Raw genomic sequence first — 6,264 nt, 5'->3', positions numbered from 1 at the left:
AGTGCAAATGTTGATGTGTTTTTCTTTATCATATGTGATATGTTACAGTGTAGAATCACCAGTTATTTGTGGTCTCTGTTTGTGAGGCAGTAAATGTATCCACAGGCCAGTGACGCTGCGTCACTACAATACACTTCGGATTTGATCCAGTGGAAGTTGACAGTCTCGTGCCAACCTCCAACTGTGACAGTTCTACATCATTTAGACAGAAAATGTTAGCCTGACATGGCGGGTAGTGCGGGATTGTGATGGACGTAGAGTGGGAGGCTAGTTCAAATAGTAACATCGAAGGTCATCTGTCCCCTAGACCTTAGAACTACTTAAACCCAAGGTTATTTAAAAGGGAGGTTGGGCCCGAAGCTAAATCGGCTGTGATTGGCTGGCGCAGTGAGGTCACTGTAGGAGCAAAGCGAGGCAGCGGCTAGCGCAGCAAGCGATTCTTACTAAGGACAAGCAACTACTTATAACACCAATAAGTTCTCAGGAAATTATTTAAAACAGTGGATTTACCTGTTTAGATGTTTGCAGTAGAAGAAGAGTGCCACTGTCTTGATTTCCGCTTCTGTGCTGCTGCTGCTTTCTGCATTTTATGCTTCGTATTGAGGAACCGCATACGAATGAAAAGTCGTGTTCTGACATACAGTTTTATAACGTGTGACGAAAATTCCGGATATTTAGTTTGGACGGCAGTGCAGATTGTTTCCACTATATTTTTTCCTTTGGAAATACTATTCAATCCATTAAATTCATTAAAAATTAGTTCAAACTGAGACACCTTATGTAGCCACTCATCTGTTGGAACTGTAAGCCCACCGCGAGATAGAAATTCAATCCAACCATAATTTTCATTTTCTGGAGGACTTAAAATATCAGCAGACGGCGTTCCCAGTGTCTTGTCACAGTTCTTTGCACGATATACAATGTATCCAGCCAGGTAACGGAATCCTTCTGCAGAGCAGTCACATCCCTCTTTGACAGCAGATTCTTCTGGTGCAGGTTGAACAGGAAAGTTAATATCTCGTAGCTCTTTTTCACCATCTATCATTTGCAATGCTTCGCTCATGTCAGGCAAAATTCCTGTGAACAGATGTGACGTCAAAAATCGGTCACACTCATCTACCTCTACTGATGTGTCACTTGACAGAGGAAGGTCATGAACATTGTGTCCCAGCAGTAACAGCCGTAATCGATATTTGACTTCTGTTGGAGAAGGGTTCAAATGGAAATGACCAATTCCTCTGATCTGTGAGAAAAATTTTTCCAGTGCATCCTGGTTCAATCTTGCAGTTAAAATGTATGTTATTTGTAGTGGCTGAAGATCTGAAAACAGTGCAAATAATGACCGACCAGTTGTCATAATGCCTTTCTGGAATGGGAGCAAGTGATTTGCATTGCCTACGCGCATTTTTTCGGCACACGTATACAGTTCTCTCAATATTCTTCCTTGAACATCCTTATGTATCCCATAACCATATGATAACACATTCTTATTGTAGCTCAGAGCATTCAGAATGTCAAATGCGTCGTTTGGTAACTGAAAACAATTTGCTGCTTCCTCTTCTTCAGGCATTAGGTACTTTATGGCTTTAGCTGTGGTACTCGAAAAAAGTTGCATTGCCAAATAAACCCTGTGACGCTCTCTCCCCTTGACACTGAGATGAAGCTGTGACAGTTTAGGACACAACATCATTCCACTCCTATCTAATGCGAGCAGTCTTTCTACAATAGATTTATTAACAATTTTCCCACTTGGAAGCTTTAGTCCGTCATCCAGAAAGTGGTTCCTCATTAATTTAAACAAATGCGGAACATCTGAAAACACCCAGATTAGTTTATTTTCATACTGCGGATTTGAGAAGCAGGAATTTGTTTCTGTCACATTAAAATCTTTCCACACAGATCGATTTTTTGTTCCAAGGTCGCACACTACCGCAACAACATTGTAACCGATATCTTGTACAGAGCAGATAGTACTGTTTAACCGATCAGCTGTTATTTGTGTGTCAAAATCATAGTAAATGGGTTGCTTCCATCCAGAAAATAAACCACGTACAATAACAAATAGCACGTTACTGTGTGGCCCTAGAACACGATCTTCAACAGGATCATAAATAATATTGCTGTCTACATTCATTTCGTCGAATGATAGCACACACACACGTTCAGTTTTTGTCAATACAGATGAGTGGGCTTTCATTAGTTGCAAAACGTCTGTCAGCACACCAGGAAAGCATCTGAAAGAGCGTGACGTCCATCTCTTAAGTGTTGACAGTCCTGGAAGTGGGAAACCGACCAGATTTCTTAAAAACAAATAACACTTCTTCGACACAGCACGAAGTGTAACCGCTTTACAAATATCTTCCCTTTGACATTTTTCTCGTTTCTTTCCACTCAACAAGCAGTTTATCTGTGTTTTTGAAAATAATTTGCCTAATATTTGAGTCACTTTCTCCTGCACTTGCTTCTTTTGACACTTTTGTTGATATTTTATTTTCTCACCACAAGCTTTCACTTTGAGTTTCAAACGCTTCTCACTACACCTGAGATTTCCACACATAGCTGTCAGTCTGCGGTTCCTGTATTCTAATTCTTCTATACGTTTACAGAGTTCGCTGATCTGTTTACTATCAGTGTCACAGTCATCTGTCGCTGTTGACTGGTCTATTTTTCTTTCTTTCGGAGACACATTAACCAGGTGCTCAATTGCATTTTTCATTGTCTTTCTTGCCTGCAACCTGTCTGCCCTATTCGGAGAAACTGTGTCATCAGGGCCTGAATTTCCAGTAACACTGGGAACACTTCCTGGTATATTCACATTCGGCACTGCGTCTGGTTTAAGTGTTTTCTTCGGCGGTAGATTGAGAAGTTCTGCTCGCAAGTCACGTAGATAATCATCGGATGTGAAATGCAACGAACAAACAGTTGACGTTGCAACATTGAAGCGATCTTTTCGTTGGCACTTCATAATCCAAGCCTTCTGCACTTTTTAAGGTTGATTCACATTTATCATACGCTGTGGTCTTTCTTATTTTCTGTGATATGTTACAATACACCATGACCGGTTTATTACAGTCTATCTCTGTTGATGAGACAGTAAATTTATTCACAGTGCAGTGATTGAGTCACTGCATTTCACTTTGGAGGGGTGGCGGTGACACTTGTAATTCCGTACTGCCCTCAGACGGGGACACTACTGCTCGCTGTAGCTAGAATCCACATGTAATTTATATGGCTCAAAGATGCCTTACGACTGCGAGAGGAAAATTAACTCTGACTCGGGATATAAAGACTCGGATATAATGCGGGACATTACGTGCACAGTGGACTGACTAACTCTGAATGAAAACTGCGGAGAGTACGATCGCAATGGAACTGTAATTAGCGACATTGTTGTAAGCTGCCATATTGATTACGGAAAAAAATTAGATTAATTATGACATCATTTCATGTCATACATGAGGATGACGTATGCCGAAATGTAGCTATGAAGATCATTTATGCAAGAATATAATTTCATGAATGAAAAAGATACGTAGAATTCTTTATTTATTTTAACTTCTCCCGTGTCTGCGGCTCGGAACAATGCTTGGTGTGCCGTAACTCGTAGGAAACTTTGTGCCCTGGGAAATCAGTAGAGACTACACCACGGCTGTTTACGCTCTATTTTAAGAGATTAAATTCTTGACTTTATGATGATACACAGCTTGGACACTGGACACTTGTTCCCATGCTGCAGAGTGAGTAAGTGGTAGTCCCAAAGGTGGTTTCTCCATAGCATATGGTTGTGCCTCTGATTATTTTAAGAATCTGCAAAGTCGACGATCGCCGGAATTCGGCAGAGCCACACAGATTTTATTCCAGGTGCTGACTTCGACAACGAGCGTCTGACAGAGAATGATTATGAACTGTAAAATCTTTTGTTTTATAAACATGGGAGTTCAAAGTAATAACAAAATTTCTACCTGGTATTGCGGGCGATAATTGTGTAAAAATATTCTATAAGCGACTTCTCTCTCCTAAAAGTTTCCATTCAAGTAACTAGATATTATGCAGACTTAATAATTTAAGTTCAGATTTCAGGAGGAGAGAAGTTACAGCACGCATGCCATTGCGTCGACATCCATTGACCAGAAACCGCCAACGTCGCAGTCTGCAATGGGCACGTGGACGCCGACACTGGCGCGCTGAGTGGAAAAATGTAGGGTTTTCGGACAACTCCCGCTTCAACTGGTCCTACAGTGAGGGCTGCATATGCTTTCGACGCCGTCATGCTGAAAGCAATAGGACAACAGTACTATTGAGCGGCATAGTGGAAGTGCGCCACGTGGAATAGACTGGAGCAAAATTGTCTGTACCACGCGATCTCGCTTCCTACGTCTTGAGGGCTATCTGAACACCTACCACTACGTCAGGGAGGTTTTAGAACTCGAGACACTGTGGCTCATGCAGGCCGTTCCACATGCCATATTTCAGCACGGCAACGCCCTGCCACATGTGGCGAGGAATGTGCAAGCCTCCTTCGAAGTAGAATTGATACCGTCGCTCCTCTGGCCTTCCCATTCGCCGGACATGTCAAACATCGAATATGTCTGGGATATGGTCGGTCGGGATATTTTCCTTTCAATACCTCCCATCGCCACAGTTGACTCTGTGGGTGCACGAACAAACCGCATGGCAGAGTGGTCCCCAGCAGCGAATTCAGGTGTCCTTTGAATCCATATAACGACGTCCAGCTGCTCTCGTGGCAGCATGTGATAGTGCTAAAGTGTACTTAATTTCCATAGTCTCAATTGCATGTATAGGTCTGTAATGCTAATCATTTGTATAATGTCAAGTTCTTATTCGTGAAATAAATTACATTGTGATCACGTCTCTCGGTCTGGAGTCGTACTTTTTCAAAACAGCAGTGTAGCAACCATTATTTACTTGTTCTGTCATTTTGTCATCAAATTCGATTTTAGTTCTCACTGAGTACTTTCCACAAAATAGCACCGACTTTGATTTAATAGAACGTATTTTCATATTATATCTTAAACATCTTCTATTTAGTTCCAGAGTTCCCTTTTGTAAAACTTCTCCTCTTGAAAAAATAAAGTCATCATCATATACAAGTGACTTTAGCTTTAACAAAATGTTCAGCTGTACCTATTGTTTCTCCTATAACTTCTAACATAGTCATCTTCTGATTAATTAATTAAACTCCACAACACTTGAATGAATTGACTAACTTAATAACAGGTTTCTGTCAACTAAAACAAACTTTAGACTGCTAATAACTTAGCTTCTCTAACGGAAATGTCGACCAAGTTACAGAAACTGTACACTGGAGTGCTTTACTCACTTCCAGATAGTCCTGAGGACTCATCATTTCAACTACAGAAGATCTCTTTTCTAACGGTCGTATATTTTTTAAACAACATGGTCACACACACCTTCCATCCATCACATAACAACAACACAACCTGACCTTTTTCTCTTCCTTTTTTCCCTTTAAAATACCGAACTGCTTATAATTTCTTTACAATATGTGCGCTTTTCATCTCATTGTTTAGGAAATAGGTTTATCGAGCACAAAGAGAAAGTTACAAGAAATTCATTCAACACACTTTTGAAGTAAACAAATGTCAATTTATAATTAATATAGATTCAAGTGCTGGTTTCTAGGTTTTGAGGCGAAAATATTGATGAAATGCGGTTAACAATGCTTGACACAAAATTAAATTTCTAATTTTTCACTGAATAGCTTTTTGTGCTAAGATAAATTACAGAAATCTAGAGACAGCAGAATAAGATTACAAGCTTCACATTTCATACATAATGTTTGGTTTGCCAGAAACTCGAAAAGGTCATTTGTCTATATCAGAAACCTCTAGAAAGTGTAATTACAAAAGTAATTACAGGTATTCAGATTCTTCCACCTCCAATAACGTGATTTCCTAAGATCCTACATGAGTTTAATTCCATTTGATGTGAAAAATTACGAGTTGTTAATGTGGCTTTCCATGAAGTAATCGAATTTTACTGATTAATTTGCGAATTCGTTCCGAAGTAGAATATAATGCTAAGGTTAGCATAACATCTTCACTTATTGTATTCAAAAGTTAGTGATTTTCCCATAGCCATTATCAGATTCCGAAATATCGAATTACTGGCGATTACAAATTCTGGCTTATTACTTTCTGTTGCTGGCTGGTACGCTAATTAGTTATAATACATCATATATTTAATGTATGCGTTACCATTTGCTCATACATTACGAAACTG

This window comes from Schistocerca nitens, chromosome 8 (assembly GCF_023898315.1).
Source record: "Schistocerca nitens isolate TAMUIC-IGC-003100 chromosome 8, iqSchNite1.1, whole genome shotgun sequence".
NCBI lineage: Eukaryota > Metazoa > Arthropoda > Insecta > Orthoptera > Acrididae > Schistocerca > Schistocerca nitens.
Note: the sequence above shows the minus strand (reverse complement) of the source record.